Genomic DNA, 22,864 nt, shown 5'->3' on the forward strand with positions numbered 1-22,864 from the left:
CCACATTGTAGCATCATAAAATTGCACCCTTGCAATTTTGACCGCATTTTAGGCCCCTTACCTTGGTGATATCATCTCCCACGCTTGATTGGGATCTATCTATGCCTCCAAAATGGAACTGGGCCTTATTTCCACACTTTACGACTTGTTTAGACCCTGTTTCGGGCCCTGAAAATGGGCATGACCATTGAGTGGCGCACCAATCCCCTTAGGATAGGGGCATGGTGCCCTTTTCCTCCCTCTTTGTGTGGCCCCAAAATGGTTCCATCTGCCCCTTGGACATAAATTATCTTTTAGGAATTAAATTCCCCCACTATGTCATCCTTTGGTGAAGGGATAATTAAACCTCCAAGGCAAGTATAAAAGGGGATCTAGTCCTCTCATTTGCATAACAGAAAATTGGGAAAACAAGCAGAAGGTCTCCATTACCATCATCAAGTGTTCAAGTGTTCAAGCATCCATCAAGTCTTCTTCTTCATGTGTCTTCTTCATTCATCCATTGGAGTAACATTACAACATTCATTTGCAAGCATGTGTGTGTTAGGGTTTTTTAATGTTATATGCCATTTCATGCAACACTTGTGATTACATTCAAGAAGCAAACCAACCATCATCAATGAATTGTAGATCTACAAGGTATACATTTTCATTATTTGCAATTACTTTCTTTCAAGATCAATTCTGTTAGACAGTTCAAATAACCGGAAGACAACTAAGAGGGGGGAGTAAATTGGTTATCATAGATTACCAAAACATTTAGGAATTAAAACTTTAATACTAGAACCCAAAACATTAATATCAGAATGCTTAAGCCAAATACTGGAATATCAATTAAACCAATTAATCTTAAACTATTGGCAATTGATACTCTATTGGTTGGTTTCACTACGTTGTCATTGATGGCAACATGATTTTGTGTTTCAGCTTTATATGGTGTACCAACAAGCACTTCATAGATTCTACACCGGCATCGACACGACATAAGATTTCTTTGGTCATCGGAAATGTATACCGACATGGTATAGTAAAGGTTATCGGTATTGGAGGATGACACATCTTTGATCTGGCATTGGCAATTTGTTTTACTATTTATACATTTATATTATCTGGCTGACATGTAATCTGATATTGTATATATCTTTGTAAGTCGACATAAGGAATACACGTTGTATAGGGTATATAGGTCAGTTTGATAGATCATTTTGTGTGTGATTTAGAATGGATATGATAATGTAATATGATGTGAAATCATTCAAAGAGATTATGTATTTAAGGAATTTATTGTAAGGGTTATTCTGGTAAAGGGGTTTAGGGTTTCAACTAGAATAGACAGAGCTTAAACCGAAACTAGATTCTGGCATAGAAGATGCTATCTTAGCAGTTCACACTTCTCTAGATTATTGTCTGGTATTCTATGTAGTCAGTAAGGCTCCTATTGTGATTGAGCAATGTGCTCTAGGCTGTAAGTCTTCCTGCAAGTGCAGGCTCCTCATATATTATAATATCTCTTCATATGGCCAGTGGATTGATATTGTGGGTCAGAAATCCCACCATGGTTTTTGTTGGTGTAAATAATTATTCATCTTGGATATTATTACACCTTACTTAAGTTTACTTAGGAAATGCATTTCATAGTAGTTTGGGTATGAGACACTTGGGTGTTTGTGACACATTGGGATAGTGGGTGTAGGATAATTTCCACCTTTTGTGGTCTTAACTTGTTGTTACATTCCACCTTCTATGGGTGATCCACCTCATGTGGAATATTATATTGTTTCTCCTACCTACCCACACCTATTTCCTACCTACCTTTGTTTCTTATTGAGCCACATGTCATGTTTGTATGCTCACATATCCATATAGCCTTGCCTATATAAGCAGGCTCATATTCATTGTATGTAATGCTTGATGATCCAATTGATCAGTGTAGTCACATAAATCTGTCCACTTAATTAAATGAATATTTAATATTTATTTGATTATTTAACCATCAATTAATAATTAATTAAATTAATATATTTATTTAATTCATCTTAACCCTCTTCTCCTATTAATTAAATAAATTATTCAATTTATTTGATTTAATTCACTTAACAAATTCAAACCATTAATTAAATAAATAAATCATATTTATTTAATTAAATATTCTCTCACATTTAAATAAATTAATATTTATTTAAATCTCCCAAAATCCCACCTCTCACATTTAAATAAATTAACATTTATTTAAATCACCTTTATCCTCCACCCACTTGTATTTTCCTACAAATGCAAGTTGCACAACTATTTTAAATAAATCATTTATTTAAATCACCTTTATCCTCCACCCACTTGTATTTTCCTACAAATGCAAGTTGCACAACTATTTTAAATAAATCATTTATTTAAATCACCTTTATCCTCCACCCACTTGCATTTTCCTACAAATGCAAGTTGCACAACTATTTTAAATAAAAAAATTATTTATTTAAAATCCTATTTATCCTCACCCACTTGAAACCTTTAATGGTTTCCCTTAAAGTCTTCAAACTTAATGGCTTCCTTCTAGAGTCTTCTCAAACCTTTAATGGTTTCCCTTAAAGTCTTCAAACTTAATGGCTTCCTTCTAGAGTCTTCTTAAGCCTTTAATGGTTTCCCTCAAAATCTTCAAGCATTTAATGCTTTATCTTCTTTTTCTCATGTAAATAAATTAATATTTATTTAAATATTTATCCAAATGCAACTTACACCATTTAATTGAAATAAATGATTTTATTTTAATTGAAAATACCAAAATTCTTCCCACTTGCATTTTCCTACAAAATCCACTTGCATGCCTAAACCCCTTCTAGATTCTTCTAAACCCTTCCTAATTAACCTAATCCATCCCCTAAATATTGTCACATTCCTAAGCAAATTGGAGTCACTTCTCAAAGACTCCAAAGTCTTTGAAAAGCAGTTAATGCTCTGTGTGTTCAACAAATTAACCTCTAAAGTCTTCCAAACCACTTATGGCTCTTACATGACCATTAATGGTTAATTCCACTTGCACCCATGGTTATGGACTTTGACCCCTAGCTTAACCCTCATGTAACCCATGTGTCTCTTCAAAGCATTTATTTCTTTGACTAGGGTAACCATCATGTCCCCTCAAGCATTTAATGCTCCTTATCTCTCCTCTCAAGCCTCCTCATGGTGACACTTGTCAACATGGGATTGGGTTGAAAGTCTCACATGGATTGAATATTTTTCAATCCTAACCCTTGTTAAGATTGCTCAATCTTAACCCTTCATTTCCCCATTTCTTCTATAAATAGAACCCTTCTCCTCAAGTAAAGAAGGAAGCATTAGAGTATTGTTGTTATACTAGCATTAGCATAGAGCTTTTTCATAGCATCACTATCTACACTTGCATAGAATTTGTTTATCATATTCAACCATCTTGAATCTCCATATGGCATCCATGGCTAGTGCTAAAAGTTGAGAGCTACACTCATTTGGGACTTGGAGAGGGGAGAAACAATGGAGAAGGAGCTAAGAGCATGCTAAGAGGCATTTGGAGATGCTTTATTAACTTTGTTTCACTTGTTAGACATATTAGCATGATCTTAGTATCTCTTTTGATATGCCTACTTAGGTTAATCTTTGGTTAAATAACACTAACTTGATCTTGTTTCTTGTTGTTTTTGTGTGTTAAACTACCACAGGTTTTTGTCTAACCTTGTCCATTTTGTAGAGCATCAATCAATATTTCCATCTTGATAGAATACAGTTTATTTCTATCATCTATTTTGTCTCTCTATTGTATTTTTCACTAAGCCCTTGATCTTGGCAAAATATCACATGGTATCGGAGCCTATAGGGCTTCATTGATTAGTCTTTTGGAGACATTGTGGAGGCTTCAATTTTTGGATTTGGGGATCTTCATTTTTTGGGGGCATCATACAACGATTTGGACATCACGGTTGAGTCTGGGAGGCAGTTTCCATAAATTTTGACTATAAAGTTGACTATATTTGGTGAGAAATTTTTTTTCCCTATTTTGGCTATAGTCGTACGGATTTCAAAATTTAAAAAAAAAAAAAAAAATTTCTCCAAAATGTTTTTTCATTTCCGCAAGAAAAATTTGGAAAATTTTTGAAAAAAGGGTGTAAAAGATTTTTTGAAAAAAATTTAAAAAAATCTTTTGGCGGGTTTGCACACCCCCCCCCTCATGATCTTCGTACCACAGGGTTTTTCTACAGCTTTGTGCCCCCACCATCTGTACTGCCACTGCCACCGTACCGTTCGTGCTCCTCCGATGGTCGTATCTCCTCCCAGTCCTAGCAGTCCCCACAACCCTTCAGGCTTCTGCTCTAGCCCCAATGACCAGTGGCTCCCCTATCGGTGACCTCACCTTCCCTGGTGGCCCTTTGTTCTAGTGTCGTTGCTCCGACCCACCCCCGACACCGCTTGCCGACAGACAATAGCCACCGTCCGCCTGCCCCTCGGTCCTGCCACCAACAGACCATCCATCGGCCCCCCAACCACTGCCACCTCAGCAGTTGAGCCCCTTTGCCATGTGGACTAGACACACACCCTACCACGTAAGCGTATGATCAACCTAGTCAATAGATTTGCCACATCATCATGTATGACCCATTCAACGCTCGCCACGACATATATTCCGTACAGTACACTCATCAACATAGCCATGGAGGTGAATTTTTTTTGATGGTAAGATAGGCGTCAAATTTAAGCTTGTCATTTGCTGACATTAGCATTATTTTGAAATTTTTTAACCCCCTCTCATTGAGCTTTTTAGTTTTGCAGTTCAACTTTGGAAGGCCATATCTTGCTCATTTTTTATCCTTTTTTGGTGCAATTTTTTTTGAAATGGGCTAAAATTTTGTGCTCGGCTTAGTAGTGGAAGAATTTTCTAATTTTCATGGATGGATTTTTCCGAAATTGCAGATCTTCATGACTCTACCTATCTAATCCTCGATTTTGCAACTTCAGAGGCTTCATTTGGGGTCATACAACCTCCTTTTTAGGTGCCACTTTTTTTAAAGGTGCATAATTTTTTGTCTATTTTCATAATCTTCCATTTGTTTATAGTTATTTTGAGTAGAAATTGTACTTTCAGTATTTTGTCATTTTTGACCTATTTAGTACTTGTATTTCACATGGATCTCAGTTTAGATCACTAGCAGTACTTGTTTAAGTCTCTTAGATCTCATTTCGAGAAGTTGTAAATTAAAATCAGAAGTCCACTTTTCCTTATTTTGCACATGGCCCATTGTATATGCACTAAGTATAAAGTGCCAAATCACCATTTTTTTTTTTCGAGGGGGGGGGGTTCTTGTGTGATTGTGCCTCTCTCTATATTGTGTTTTTTTCATTTTGGTGCTACGGGTTCTCCTAAATTTCCACTTTTAACTCCTCATAATTATGTATCATGGAAGATTAAGGCATGGAGTAAACTAATGGAAAAAGGACTCATTCATTATGTAAATGGAACTATTACAACACCACCTAATCCTAATGCTCAAATTGAATGGCTTACTAAGAATGCTATGACACTTGGCACTCTTAGAAAGTATGTATCAGATGACATCATTTTTCACAATGATAAGTGTACCACAAGTAAAGAGGCTTGGAATATTTTTCAGAAATTATATGGTCAAGTTGATGAGATTAAGGGCTACAAGTTTGATAGTGAACTCACAACTTTGGATCCCAAGGATTTTGATAAAATCCAAGATTATGTCACAAAAGCAAATGAGCTAAGAGAAAAGCAAAGGATTGTGGAATTGACAAAAAGGATGCTCAATTGGTTTATAACTTGTTGGACAAGCTTCCTTCAGAGTATGTAGCCTTTGTATCTAGCTTCCACACCCATAGGTTAGCTCAAGGTTCCTCATACACTTCTCCCTCATTTGATTCATTCACAAAGATGTTGATACTTGAGAAATCTAAGTTGACTAAGATGGGGATTCTCAAATCTTCAAAGTCACAAGCTTTGCTGGCTAACAAAGGGAATCAAAGCAATCAAGGAAAAGGCAAGAATCAAAAGCAACCTAAGTCAAAACCACATCAAGATGGAGCACATTCTTCCTCTCCATAACAAGGTGATTCACCATTCTCACCTAAGAGGAAATCATATAAGGACAATCTTTTTTGTGGATATTGCAAGAAGTCAGGACATGATGAACATCATTGTTATAAGAAGGATATTGATGAGTTGAAGAATCTTCTTGAGAAGAAAAAAATCAACCTACCTTCCAGAATGTCTATGTCGGCTTCTTCTTCCAAGGATAAGGATAAAGGAAAGGATCACTCTTTTGGGATAGATAAAGGAAAGGGACAAGCTCTTTGTGCTACTACAAGTCATGATTTAGGGAGATGGTTTCTAGATTCAGGTTCTTCTCATCATATGGCATCTTCACAATCTATGTTTTCTACATTTGAGCATTGCCACATGCTGCAGATTTTTATAGGCAATCATACATACATGGATGTGATTGGGAAAGAATCTATTACCATTGGGTATAACTCCAATGATGTGTTGTGTGTACCCCACTTGACAAACAATCTTATTTCAATCTATCAGATCACACATGGGGCAACTAGGAAAACTGTGGAGTTCACACCTAATTCAATTATCATTAGAGACTTGGAGAGTGGAGCCATCATTGCGACTAGGGTAATTGATCATGCATCTTGGTTGTACTCATTTTCACATTTTGGTCCTATTGATGAGGTTGATTCTTCCTATGTTGATGATTTAGATTTTGAGGAGAACATTGGGCACTTGAACTTGGGGATTCTCACATGTGACCCCGTTCTTGAGCCTTTCCTTTCATCTCCTTCTATTGATATCACACCACCTATTGCACCTGGTGATGCAGCTAGTGCGAGAATTTTGCCTTCTTGTGATTCAGTGCAACAATATATTCCATGTCTTCCAGCTTCAGTTGATTGGGATGCCTACTTGACAGACATTGAAGGTTTGTTTGTAGAGTCCTACATTGCAGATTTGGGAGACATCGTTGATGACATTCATCTTCTCTTTGATGAAGATGATCCTTCTTTGATTGTTGCGAGGGATCACTTTGACCCTCTTTTTCATTCTCTACATGTTCAATCTTTAGAGGTTGACATGATTGTGGATACTTTTGTCCAATAGTTGGAGGAGACATGCGATTCTTTGGATATTGTTCTACATTCTTCTCCACTAGATCTTGGAGTGCCTTTTTCAGCAGTGTGGTGCAGTTTACCACCTTTGGAGGGGGTAACTTTCAACATTGACATGGGGAAACTTAAACAATTTTTAGATATTCCTTTCATCATGAGTATTTTTCATACATCTTCCTTTCATGATTGGGGAGACTTCATGGATACACCTTTGGTTTTGTTTCTTCCTAAGGGGAGGAACGTGGTTCGATGTTCATGGAACATTTTCTTCATTAATCATCAAGCTTCTATCATTGGTGCAGATTCCACATTGAGTTGGGGATTCCCAGTCTCTCTTCTTCTTCTCTCATATGGGGGGGACTTTTTCCTCACATGGGGTTTTGTCCTTCACATACTTCTATGAGAGTTCTTTGTATGTAGTTTTCATCTCTCTTTTGTGGGAGGGTATTTTTCCCATTGGGTTTTCTCTCTTTCCTTGCTTTGTGAGAGATTTCATTGCATTGGTTTGCATGCATTTGCATTTGTACAATGGTACCTAACATGGCCTAGTAGTTGAGAGCCATCTTGTATTTCTTAGTTGCATTGTAGACTTAAGTGCATTCCCCTAAGTTGCACTTAAGGGGGGGTGTTGGTGTAAATAATTATTTATCTTGGATATTATTACACCTTACTTAAGTTTAGTTAGGAAATTTATTTCATAGTAGTTTGGGTATGAGACACTTGGGTGTTTGTACCACATTGGGATAGTGTGTGTAGGAGAATTTCCACCTTTTGTGGTCTTATCTTGTTTTTACATTCCACCTTCGGTTGGTGATCCACCTCATGTGGAATATTATATTGTTTCTCCTACTTTCCCACATTTATTTCCTACCTATCCTTGTTTCTTATTCAGCCACATGTCATGTTTGTGTGCTCACATATCCATATAGCCTTGCCTATATAAGCAGGCTCATATTCATTGTATGTAATGGTTGATGATCAAGTTGATCAGTATTTTCATCTTGATAGAATACAGTTTATTTCTATCATCTATTTTTTTCTCTCTATTGTATTTTTCATTGAGCCCTTAATCTTGGCAAAATCTTATAGTTTTTCCTCTTTGAGGTTTTCCATGTATAAATCTATGTATTATGATTCTCATTTATGCGTTTGGCTTATTGGTTTCTTTACTTCTTTCAATTTTGTTTATACCGGTATACCGGTTGGTGTATGAATGTTTTGTTAAGGCTAAAATCTACTATTCTGGTATAACATTGATTCACCCCCCCTCTCAGTGTTATTGGTTTCCAACATAAACAATAATCAGAGAATAAATACCATCCACATGACACCTAGATTTATAAATGGAAAACTAGGTAAAGGGAAAACTCGTGGTGGGAAGCCTACCCACAGTTAGATTATACTTCTATAGTAAGTATGTGAATTACAATTTCGGGCCTGCACTTGTAGAGCACTTGCAGGAATGCCAACAACCTAGAGCGCATTGCTCATCATAAAAGGAGTGTCACTGACTACATAGAAATCTAGACAACAATTTGGAATAACGAATAATCTACCATGATAGCATCTCCTATGCCTGAGTACATTTATAGTTAAGCTCAATACCAGAGGACTAAATCCTCTTACATAAACCCAAGTTGATCTCCAATGATTCACCAAATCCTCTACCTAAATGATATTACATTACTCGGACATATAATCTCCTAATCCCATTCTCATATGTGATCTACAGTGAGACCTTACATCATATATATGCAAACCCTCGACCATAAACAATCAGGTTGACCACTAGATAATAAACCAATTACATAATTACAAAACATGTCGGCCTTAGACCAAACAAATAATATCCAACACATAAGACATCCCGATAGATAATCTCCTAATCCCATTCCCATATGTGATCTACAATGAGATCTTACATCATATATATACAAACCCTTGACCATAAACAATCAGGTCGGCCACTAAACAATAAACCAATTACATAATTACAAAACATGTCGTCCATAGACCAAAAAATAATATCCAACACATAAGACATCCCGAAAACACATCGAGAGGTCCAATACATACGTTACATTGCTGATCCATAACCTAGATCAACCGAGACCCAATATAGGTCCACACGCTAAAGAAATTATCTCCATCCACCAAGTCTCAAACATGATCACCATTAGCATCTTGAATCTATACTAGAAGCTGCACCAACACCACTTATGAATATCATAAAAGATCTTCATTAAAAGCTCTGCCGGTGAAACCATCGTCGGAACAACAAATCAAGCTTTCAAGCAAACAAGATAGCATCCAATCACTAGACCAAAACCAACTGACTGAAATATGAACATGAGTATCATGAATAAGCCAATTACATAACCAAACCATACCGAAGCATACAGAATCATGTCAGATCCAAACCAACCAGAAACTACTCAACCTACCAGGACCAAAAGGGTGTCGGTAAAGCATCCAAAACCAAAACAGCTAGTGTTGACATCAATGACAAAACATCAATGCAACACATAATCCTTTCCTCCAAATTTCCAACAATCTCACCCTTTGCAATTGATGGAAACACTAGATGTGAAAAACATCTAAGTACCAAGAAATGCCAAACAAGTTCCCCCTAGTGGAAGATAGCCAACAATCTCCCACATAAAGATATAGCAATGAAGTTATGAAACAAAGACCAAACTCCTGTTGTGAATGATATCTTGTAAATCTCTAAATTACACATATATATCTCTCCCCCTAATATATACAACTCCTTAAGTTTTTCTTTTTCACATCAGTATTTCTCTCCCTTTGACATCAATGCCAAAAATCTAACAAAAATATCAAAGCAAAAACATAAACCATTGAATCATAAAGATAATTACTCCCCCTGAGAAGCAACATCCCCACATCAGTGCCGAAATGAAAAATATATTTGATAATGCATACCAGACTGATGCCAAAAAGCATCGATCAAGTCTCTACCGGAGGGGCATAAACTCCCAATATATCTTTGAAGTACTCAAATGATTCCTTAGGCAAAGGTTTAGTGAAGATATTTGCAATCTTCTCTTTAGTGTTTACATAAACCAGTCTAACTTAATTTGCTTCCACCTTTTCCTTTAAAAAGTTATACTTGATAGATATGTGCTTCATCTTAGAATGAAATACTGGATTCTTTGATATATCAATAGTAGTAGAGTTATCATAGTAAATAACTACCAATTCATTACAATCCACCTTTATATCCTTCAACATTTGCTTCATCCATAGAACCTATGTACAGTTAGTAGCAGCAGCAACATACTTAGCTTCAGCAGTAGATAAAGAAGTACATGACTGTTTCTTGCTAATCCATGAAACCAACTTCTTTCCAAGAAAGAAAGCTCCACCAGATGTACTTTTCTGGTCATCAACATCTCCAGCCCAATCAACATTGGTATATGCACATAAAGTAAAGTCATCATCCTTAGGGTACCACAAACCATATTCTGATGTACCTTGTAAGTATCTAAAAGTCCTTTTCACCTCACTCTCATGATTTTCTCTAGGATCACTCTGAAATCTTGATATAATACAAATAACATTCACTATGTCAGGCCTAGTCTGAGTCAAATAAAGCAGACCTCCAATCATAGATTTGTATCTTGTAGGATTAACTGGTGCAAAAACATCTTTCCCTGTCAATTTCTCACTTATAACCATAGGAGTACTTACCAGTTTAGAATCTCCCATACCAAATTTATTCAATAATTCCCTAACATACTTAGTTTGATAGATGAAAATACCTTTGTCAATTTGAGTAAGTTGCAAACCTAAGAAAAATTTCATTTCCCCAATCATAGACATCTCAAATTCATTCTTCATATTGTTAGCAAATTCCTTACACAACTTATCTTCACCTCCAAAATAATCTCATCAAAAAAAATTTCAATAATCATTATATCATCATTAGTGATATTATAATATAAATTATTGTCAGCATTACCTTTAGTAAAACCAAGCTTCAAAAGATATTTATCCAACCTTGCCAACCTCTGAGTGCCTGTTTTAATCTATATAAAGCCTTTTTAACTTGCAAACCATTTTTGTATCATCTGATAGTGAAAAACCATCTGGTTGCTTAATATAAACTTCCTCATCAAGATCCTCATTAAAAAACTACACACTTAACATCCATCTGATAAACCTTGTTGTTCTTATGGGAAACATAGGCAAAAAATAATCTTATAACTTCAATCCTAGCTAGAGGTGCAAAATTCTCACCATAATCAATTCCTTCCTTCTAAGAATATCCTTTACAAACCAATATAGTCTTACTACTTACAACTTGACCATCCTCATTTAATTTATTTCTAAAACCCATTTAGTTCCAATAACATTCTTATTTTTAGGCCAAGGAACTAAAGTCCATGTGTTATTCTTCTCAATCTGATCTAATTCTTCTTTCATAGCTTTTGACCAATATTCATCTTTACATGTCTCAATTACTGATATAGGTTCAACTTGAGAAATTAAACATACCTCATTAGTTGCCAGTATTCTTCTTGTCATTACTCCATGGTTTTTATCCCCAATAATATGATCCTCTGAATGATTCAATCTCACATACCTAGGAGTATTCTGACTCTCTGTTCGTCTTCTCGGTTCTTCAGTTACTGTAGAATTTTTTGATAATGTCGGAGTAACTGGTTCAACACTCTATTCTGGTAAAGATGCTACTAATTTAGATATAATCATTTCCACCGTCGGTTCCTTCTCATAAAGTCTAATTTGACCTCTATTCATCTCATCCACCTTGACATTAGCACTCTCCATAATTCTCTAAAAAATTTTGTTATAACATCTATATGCCTTTCTTTCATTAGAATAACCAAGAAATATGCCTTCATCACATCTAGGATTAAATTTGCCTATGATAGCATCTCTCCTAATATAACATTTACTACCAAATATTGTGAAATACTTAACTGTAGGTGTATTGCCAAACCATAATTCATAAGGTGTCTTACTGGTTTCTCCTTTGATATGTACTTTGTTGAATGTATAAATCGTCATGCTCACAACTTCTCTCCATTAGATATGAGGTAGACTAGCTTCCATCATCATTGTCCTAGCTGCATCCAAGATAGTTTCGTTATTTCTTTCCACAACTCCATTTTGCCGAGGTGTCCAGGGAGCAAAAAATTGTCTCCTTATGCCATGCTTCTCACTAAAGTTATTAAACTCACCATATGTGAATTCTCCACCATGATCTGACCTCAAACATTTAATCTTCAATCCTATCTCAGTTTCCACTTTAGCCTTAAAGATTTTAAACTTTTCAAATGCCTCAGATTTCTCCCTTATAAAAGCAACCCACATCATTCTATAATAATCATCAATGATTAGCATGAAATATCTATCACCTTGAAAATTTTTAACTCTAGCAAAGCCACACAAATCAGTATGAATAAGATCAAGAACATCATTAGATTTATCTTGTATACTCCTAAAAGAGGTTCTGACCTGTTTACCCATTTGACATTCTATACATACTAGATTATAAGGCTTCACAATCTTAGGTATATATCTAACTGCCTTAGTAGAACTGATCTTCACAATGCAAAAAAAATTCACATGACATAGCCTCTTATGCCATAGCCAACTTTCATCAATCTATGCAATCGAACATGTCTTCTCATCGGAATTCAAATGAAATATATTCCCTTTTGTCTGTGTCCCTATTGCAATCTCCAAACTAGATTTGCTAATGATTTTGCATTTTCCATCCTTGAACTATAATTGAAATCCTTTATCCACCAATTGTCCTACACTCAAAATATTATGCCTTAAACCTTCAATATAATAAAAATTATTAGTATTGTTCTTACCATCCAATGATATAGTTCCTTTTCCTTTGATCATACATGCTTTGTCATTTCCAAATCTAACCAGACCACCATCAAATTCTTGCAAAGATAGAAACTTCCCTTTATCTCCAATTATATGATGTAAACAACCACTGTCAATTACCCATTCATCCTTGTCTTCAATTTTAGCAGCAAGTGCCTTCTCTTTTGGTACATTCTCTTCTAGTGTCAAAACATCTTCCTTGATAGCCAGGAACACCCATTCCTTTCCATTGTTGAAACTACTAGCAAAATCTTTTGTCGGTTTATCATCAGAATTGGAAATGCCTTCCTCATCTGCTATGTAGCATTATTTGTCTTTGTTTTGCTTATACTTATACTTGTTCTGATATCCAAGGTTAGGCTTAAAAGATCTTCTAACTCTTTCTTCAAATCTTGAATTCCTTTTAGGACATCTAGATGCAAAATAACCTATCTTATTATATGCAAAACATTTAAAAGGTTTTTTCCTTCATACTTACTTCCTATCGGTCCTTTAGGTACCCTTCTAGAAAATATGGCTTCAAGTTTGTCAAACTCTTCATATTCTCTCTTCATATCATTTAATTCTTTTGCATACAAATCTTTCCAATCTTGCTTGTCGGTTGATGATGTAGATGCATGAAAAGAAGGTTTAGACTTCATAGCTCCAGAAGGTCCAAATTCTTCAAGCTCAAAAGTAGATAATTTCCCAACCAAAGTATCTCTATTGACAGATGTATTAGCCATTGTCCTCAACTCATTAATTGCAGTAGCCTTCATCTTGTAAGTCGGTGGTAGGGCTCTCAAAACTTTAGAAACAATTTCATCTTCACTTAGAGCTCCACCACAACATTGAATTCCCATAACAATCTCATTTACCCTTCCTTGAAAGCAGTAATCCTTTCATCTTCTTCCATCTTTAGGTTCTCATATGTCACCAAGTAACCATCAAGTTTTACAATTTTAAGATAAGAGTCTCCAACTTATCCCATATATCCCTTCTAGATGATTTGTCAGTTAATCCCATTATTTGTTGATCAAAAAGTGCACACAAGAGGGATTTTGTTGCTCTACAATCATTCTCAAGCTCCTTATCCAAGTTTTCCAGAGGAGGATTTCCAGATGCTGGATTATTAGGTGTAACACCATTTAGCGTGATCTCCCAAATCTCCTTACCAAGACATCTCAGATGAGTCTCCATTTGAATCTTCCATACTGTGTAATTATTTCCATCAAGCCTAGGAATATCACTCTGAAAGATAGCTCCAGATGAACTTGAACTGTTAGCCGCCATAGTATCTTCCTCAAGCGGTTAAGCTTTTTGTAGAGAGGAGAAAAGCTCTAACACCAATTGTTAGATAGCTCAAATAACTGGAAAACAACCTAGAGGGGGGGTGAATCAGTTGTCATAAATTACTAGAACATTTAGCAATTAAATCTTTAATATTGAAACCCAAAACATTAATACCGGAATGCTTAAGGAAAATACCGGAATATCAGTTAAACCAATTAAGCATGAACAATAATAAGAGAATAGATACCATCTACATGACACCAAGATTTATATGTGGAAAACCCGATAAAAGCAAAAACCATGGTGGGAATCCTACCCACAGTCAAATAATACTTCTACAATAAGTATGTGAATTACAATTGAGGGGCCTGCACTTGCAGGAAGACCAACAACCTAGAGTGCACTACTCATCACAAAAGGAGTCTCACTGACTACATAGAAATCCAAACTACAATCCAAAATAATGAATGAATTGCAATGATATCATCTCCTATGCCTGAGTACAGATTCGGTTAAGCTCAATACCACAGGACTAAATCCTCTTACATAAACCCAACTTGATCTCCAATAATCGACCAAATCCTTTGCTTGAATGATATTACATTATTCACATAGATAATCTCCTAATCCCATTCCCATATGTGATCTAAAATGAGATCTTACATCATATATATACAAACCCTTGACCATAAAAAATTAGGTCGGCCACCAGACAATAAACCAATTACATAATTACAACACATGTCAGCCTTAGACCAAACAAATAATATCCAACACAAAAGACATCCTGAAAACACATCGAGAGGTCCAATCCACATGTTACATTAAGCCAGTCCATAACCTAGATCAACTGGGACCCAATATAGGTCCACATGCTAAAGAAATGATCTCCATCCACCAAGTCTCAAACATGATCACCATCAACATCCTTAATCCATACCAAAGGCTACACCAACACCACTTATGCATATCATCAAAGATCTTCATTAAAAGATTTGTCGGTGAAACCCTCGCCAAAACAACAAATCAAAATTCTGGGCAAATAAGATAGCATCTAATCACCAGACCAAAACTAACTGACTGAATATGAACATGAATATCATGAATAAACCAATTCCATAACCAAACCATACCGGATCCAAACCAACCAGAAACTACTCAACCTACCGAGACCAGAAGCGTGTCGATAAAGCATCCAAAACAACTAGTGTTGACATCAATGAGAAAACATCAATGCAACACATAATCAATTCCTCTAAATGGCCAACAAATTCCTCAACCGAGGTTTGACTAAGGCAAACCCCTATCCAAAACCCTTCTTCCCTTCTTTTCTATGTGCAAGTTGTTAGGTCCTGGAGGCAACTAATAGGGGGGGGTGGGGGTTTGAATCGGTTGTCAAATAAATTCAAACCAAAACAACTTAACCAAACTTAATGCTTAATACCGATAAACCAAACTTAATGCCGGTAGACTGTTTATTAGTTAATTGTAGTACTGGTAAGTATTAATGCATGAAATAGAAAGACAATATCATCCACAACACATAACACCAATATTTGTACGTGGAAACCCTATAAGGAGAAAAACCATGGTAGGAAACATTACCCACAATTAGATGATACTACTGTAGATAGTATGTGTATACAATAGGGGGTCTGCACATGCAAAAAGGCCAACTACCTAGAGCTCACTGCTCAAACACAAATGGGAGTCACACTAACTACAATTGGATGGTTAAATCCAATAATGATGTACTGCTTAAAATAGTATCTTCATATGCTGGATTCAGTATCAGTGTAGTTCTGATATGTCTTCACAAAAACCTTCCTTCAACCTTCAAATGATGTTTGCATGTATTGTTCTGCTTATTCTCGCATATACCTTAATACAAATATTTTTCCCAATTGCATATCGATCTTACAAATAAGATCTTACATATATACCAAAACCTAGGACCAAAATGTATAGGTTGGCTTTACAAAAGATATTACAATAAAACAATTTATGATTAAATCAATAACCAATGCAATATCCAATTCAACATGTCGGCTTAATGCATTTACAACAATAATAAATCATCTCCATAGCATGCCGTGCTAATCTGGAATAGATAGGCCTGCTGGTGTTTATCCTCGACCTATTTGACGGTAACAACAAATATGGAAACACGAATATACCAATGAACAAATATCCAAGACAAACTGTCCAAACGATGTCTTCGATATAACCAAGTGTTTTCCATATCATTTCAAGTGTCAGTGAATAATATATCTTGCTAGTGAATAAGATACCAGTGACTGTGCATAAAGTCACTTGCTTGCCGGTGAACATTGCCAAATCTCCAAATGCCAGTAGGCTTGACAAGAGTTGATAAGTGTTGACATCAATGACAAAACCATATCAACATATCCAAAATACCAACAATCTCCCCCTTTGGCATTGATGGCAACACAGCATGGAAAAACCATCAAAGTGCCAAAACAGAAATGCCAAAAAAACCAACATAACGAGAGATCAAAATTCAGCGAGTAATCAATCTCTCCCAAAATAAAAATCTCTCCCCAAGAGATAAAGTCTCTCCCCCTAGGAGTGACATGTGATTTTCCATATCAATCTCTCCCCCTTTGACATAAAATTCCAAAGCAATACAAAAACTATGTTCAAATACAAAATACCAACTTATTTAGTATACCATCTACTCCCCCTAAGAAGTAGCTTTCCTCATCAAAACCAGACTACAAGATTTCTCTGTTAGTTCTGTCGGTTGATGACAAACATCAAGTGTCTAAGTTTCTACCGGTGGAGGTATGACCCCAAGCTGTTCTCTAAGATATTCAAAAGTCTCCTTAGGCAAAAACTTAGTGAAAATATCTATAATCTACTCTTTAGTATTCACATAAACTAGTTTTACTTCTTTTGCTTCAACATTCTCTTTTAGAAAATTCTGTTTGATATAGACATGTTTAGGTTTAGAATGTAGTACCAGATTCTTAGATATATCAATTGATGTTGTATTATCACAATAGATAGTTATAGGTTCTTTGCATTTTACCTTTGTGTCCTTCAACATTTGCTTAAGCCATAATACCTATGTACAGTTAGTTGTTGCTGCTACATATTCTGATTCTGCTGTTGATAAAGATGTGCAACTTTGTTTCTTACTCAGCCAAGAAATTAATATGCTTCCAAGAAAAATGGTCTGTCGGTGGTGCTTTTTTGTGTCATCTACATCTCCTGCCTAATTTGCATTTGTGTATGCACATAATTCAAAGTTTTCACCTCTAGGATACCATAGGCAAATATTTGTAGTGCCTTATTAGTACCAGAAAATCCTTTTTACTGTTGATTCATGATTTTCTTTGGGATTACTCTGAAATCTTGAAACAATACATACTGCATTCATAATATCAGGTCTTGTTTGTGTCAAATACAATAGACCTCCTATCATAGATTTGTACCTAGTCAGATTAACAGGTGTAGATTCATCCCTTAGTGATAATTTATCGGTTGTAGTCATAGGTGTGCTTACTAGTTTAGAGTTTTCTCTCCCAAATTTCTTTAGTAACTCCTTTAAGTACTTAGATTGACTCAATAATATACCTTTATCAGTCTGTGAAATCTGTAATCCTAAAAAGAATTTTATCTCTCCAATCATAGACATTTCAAATTCTTGATGCATTTCAATAGAAAAGTCTTTACACAAACCATCTTCTCTTCCAAAGATTATATCATCAACAAAAACTTCTATAACCACGATGTCATAATTAGTCACTTTATAGTATAAGTTGCTATCAACATTACCTTTAGAAAAACCAATCTTCAAAAGATATTTATCCAATCTAGCATACCAAGCTCTTGGAGCTTGCTTCAACCCATACAAAGCTTTCCTTAACCTGCAAACCATATCTTTGTTATCTGTCAAGGAAAATCCATTAGATTTCTCAATGTAAACTTCTTCTTGAAGATCTCCATTCAGAAATGCACATTTAATATCCATTTGATATACTTTGTATTTCTTGTGTGCTACAAAAGCCAAGAATAATCTGACTACCTCAATTTTGGCTACTGGTGCAAAGCTTTCATTGTAATGAAAATTTCTTTCTATGAATATCCCTTACATACTAGTCTTTCTTTATTTCTGATTACCTTACCATATTCATTGAGTTTGTTTTTGAATACCCATTTTGTTCCAATTACATTTTTGTCTTTAGGTCGGGGAACTAATGTCCATGTGTTATTCTTCTCAATTTGTTTTAGTTCTTCTTCCATAGCTTTAATCCAGTGTTTATCTTCACATCCCTCATTAATTGATGATGGTCAATTTGAGAAATAAGACATACCTCTTCATTTGCCAGTCTTCCTCTTGTCATAACTCCTTGATACTTGTTCCCAATTATTTGATCTTCAAAGTGATTCAACCTTACATACTGGGGTGTCTTTATTTGTTGTTGTTCTTCAATTACAGTGGAATTTTCAGATGATACCGGTGTAACTAGATCTTCATTCTGTATTGGTGTGTGTTCATTTCTCAGTATCTATGTTGTCGGTTTAGAGTCTATATACCTTGAAGTTCCTCTAAATTGTTCATCAATTTTCACATTTGTACTCTCAACATTTTTCTGTAACTAAGAAATATTCCTTCATCACTTCTAGGATCAAATTTTTCAATATACTCATCTCTTCTAATATAGCATTTAATTCCAAATATTCTAAAATATTTAAGAGTAGGAGTAATGCTAAACCATAGTTCATCAAGGGTCTTACCAGTTTCGCCTTTGATGTGAACTTTGTTGAATGTGCAGGCTAATGTGCTTACTGCCTCTCTCCAATATACATGTGGTAGATTTTCTTCTCATAACATACTTCTAGCTGCATCCAAGATAGTTCTATTTTTTCTTTCTACAACTCCATTCTGTTGAGGTGTCCGGGGTGCTGATAACTGTCTTCTGATTCCATTTCCTTCACAAAATGTATTAAATTCCTTAGATGTAAATTCACCTCCTTGATCTGATCTCAGACATTTGATTTTCTTACTAGTTTTATTTTCTACCATCACCTTGAATAGCTTGAATTTCCCAAGTGCTTCTGATTTTTCTCTGAGAAAAGTAACCCAACACATTCTAGAATAGTCATCAATGATTAGCATGAAATATCTATCACCTTGTAAGATTTTAGTTCTAGCTGGACCACATAAGTTAGTATGAATTAATTAAAGAGCACTATTGGATTTTTTTGGAATGCTTTTAAAAGATGCTCTAACTTGTTTTCCAAATTGAAATTCCTTTCATACTAGATTCTGAGGCTTAACAATTTTAGGTAAGTCTCTAACTGCTTTAGTTGTACTGATTTTCACAATGCAATCAAAATTTACATGACAGAGTCTCTTATGCCATAGCCAACTTTCATCAATATGTGCAATCAGGCATGTTTTTTCATTATTATTCAAATGAAAGATATTACCTCTAGTTTGATTACCGATTGCAATTTCCAAACTAGTTTTGTTCATAATTTTGCATTTCCCATTCTTGAATTGTAAATGAAATCCTTTTTCAACTAATTGACCAACACTCAAAAGATTATGCTTTAAACCTTCAACATAGTAAACATTGTTAGTATTATTCTTATCATCAAGAGATATAGTACCTTTACCTTTGATCAAACAAGCTTTATCATCTCCAAATTTACCAGACCTCCATTATATTCCTGAAAAGTCAAGAATTTACTTTTATCACCAGTCATATGATGTGAACATCTTGAATCAATGATCCAATCATCCTTAACCTCAACTTTAGCTGCCACGGCCTGCTCTACCAGTTGAATAGTAGGTGTCGGTTGATCTTCTGTTATAGCAACAAAGACCCATCCATTGTCTATCGAATCCTCATCAGAATCATCAGTGACTCCTTCATCAACAAGATAACAAGACTTGTCTTTATTCTTCTAAAATCTATATCTCTAATATTTAGGGTTAGGCTTGTATGTTCTTCTAGCTTCTTCTTTTAATCTTACATGTCTATTAGGGCATCTTGAAGCCATATGACCAATCTTATTATAGTTAAAACATTTAAAGCATGCTTTACCTTCATACTTACTTCCAACTGGACCTTTAGGCATTTTCCTTGCAAATAGTACTTCAAGTTCTTCAAGTTATTCATTTTCTCTTGTGCTTTCTTCAAGTTCTCTTGAATAAAAAGATTTCCAATCAGACTTGTAAAATGATGATGATGCAGATGAAGTTGATGCCTTAAAAGCTAAATCTTTCTTGTACCAACATGACCAAATTCCTCAATTTCAAAAGCTAAAAGTTTTTCAATCAATGTATCTCTAGTTATTGATGTATTAGGCATTGTTCTTAACTCATTTATAGTATTAACTTTCATTTTGTATGCCGGTGGCAATCCTCTTAAAACTTTTGAAATAATTTCATCTTCACTTAAGGTTCCTCCACAACATTTAATACCTAAAACAATTTCATTAACTTTTTCCATAAAAGCAGAAATTCTTTCATCTTCTTCCATTTTCAGATTTTCATACCTGACCTGGAAGCTCTCAAGTTTTGCAATTTTGACTATGGAATCTCCTTCATTCAATGTTTCCAAATGGTCCCAAATAGGTTTAGTAGTAGATCTATCTAATAATCCCATGATTTGCTGATCTGATAATGCACTCAAAAGTTCTTCTCTTACTTTGCAATCATTTTCCTCATCTTTAGCCAAGTTAGGTGGATTAGGTTGACCATGAATAGGAGTAGTATAGCCATTCTTTGTAACTTCCTAGATGTCCTTTCCAATGCAATTTAGATGTGTCTCCATCCTAATCTTCCATTTGCCATAGTTCCATCAAGTTTAGGAGTGTCCTTCCTGAAATAGTTAGAAGACATTGGATCTCCTCAAGCTGTTAAACTTCCACAAAAAGAGGACTAAGCTTTGATACCAATTATTAGGTCCCAAAGGCAACTGAGAGGGGGGGGGAGTGAATCAGTTGTCAAATAAATTCAAACCAAAACAACATAACCAAACTTAATGCTTAATACTGATCAACCAAACTTAATGCTTAATACCGATAAACCAAACTTAATGTCGGTAGATTGTTTATCAGTTAATTGCAGTACCGGTAAAGATTAATGCATGAAACAGAAAGACAATATCATCCACAACACATAACACCAATATTTGTACATGGAAACCCGGTAAGGGGAAAAACCACAGTGGGAAACCTTAGCCACAATCAGATGATACTACTACATATAGTATGTGTATACGATAGGGGGTCTGCACATGCAGAAAGGCCAACCACCTAGAGCTCACTACTCAAACACAAATGGGAGTCACGCTGACTACAATTGGAGGGTTAAATCCAATAATGATGTACTTCTTAAAATATCATCTTCATATGTTGGATTCAATACTAGTGTAGTTCTGATATGTCTTCAAAAAAACCTTCCTTCAACCTTCAAATGATGTCTGCATGTATTGCTCTTCTCATTCTCGCATATACCTTTATACAAATATTTTTCCCAATCGCATATCGATCTTACAAATAGGATCTTACATATATACCAAAACCTAGGACCAAAATGTATAGGTCGGCTTTACAAAAGATATTAGAATAAAACAATTTACAATTAAATCAATAACCAATGCAATATCTGATTCAACATGTCATTTTAATGCATTTACAACAATAATAAATCATCTCCATAGCATGTCTTGCTGATCTGGAATAGATAGGCCTATCAGTGTTTATCCTGGACCTATTTGTTGGTAACAACAAATATGAAAACACTAATATACCAATGAACAAATCTCCAAGAAAAATTGTCCAAATGATGTCTTCGACATAACCAAGTGTTTTCCATGTCATTTCAAGTGCCGTTGAATAATATATCCTGCCAATGAATAAGATACCAGTGACTGTGCATAAAGTCACTTGCTTGCCGGTGAACATTTCCAAATCTCCAAGTGCTAGTAGGCTTGACTAGAGTTGATAAGTGTTTACATCAATGAAAAAACCATATCAACATATCTAAAATACCAACACAAGTTGCAGGTGCATGACTGTAATTGTAAATTTAGGATTCATTTGCAGAGATGGAAAAACCCTTTTCATCTCGCGGATTTTTCGAAGGACCGTGCATAACTTACGCATGGTCCCAAAGATTTTTCTCTAAATTTAGAGGGAAGGTCTTTATAAGTCTAAATACCTCAGATCCAAAGTTACAGTGCGATCTCATATCGGTAGCTCCTTATTTCACCCATTTTGTCTTCATTTTCTGCATAGTCAACAAGTCAACTCTTCTACTTACAAAAGAGGATAAATTGCATTGCACCCTTGAAATTCACTTAGTATTCAGATCCTTATTCACTCTAGGGTTTGGATCTAGTGAAATCAACCCCTCTTTTGAATGTAAAGTATCTCCCAAGTGAAAATCATCCTAGTGATTTCCTTTCTCTCTCCTAGGTGGGGAATCAGTAGGGTTCAATTTTCCATTTTACATTTTGGTGAACCCAACATCCTATATCTTAATTTTGATTTCTTATTTGTT

This window comes from Cryptomeria japonica, chromosome 2 (assembly GCF_030272615.1).
Source record: "Cryptomeria japonica chromosome 2, Sugi_1.0, whole genome shotgun sequence".
In the NCBI taxonomy this organism is placed as follows: Eukaryota; Viridiplantae; Streptophyta; class Pinopsida; order Cupressales; family Cupressaceae; genus Cryptomeria; species Cryptomeria japonica.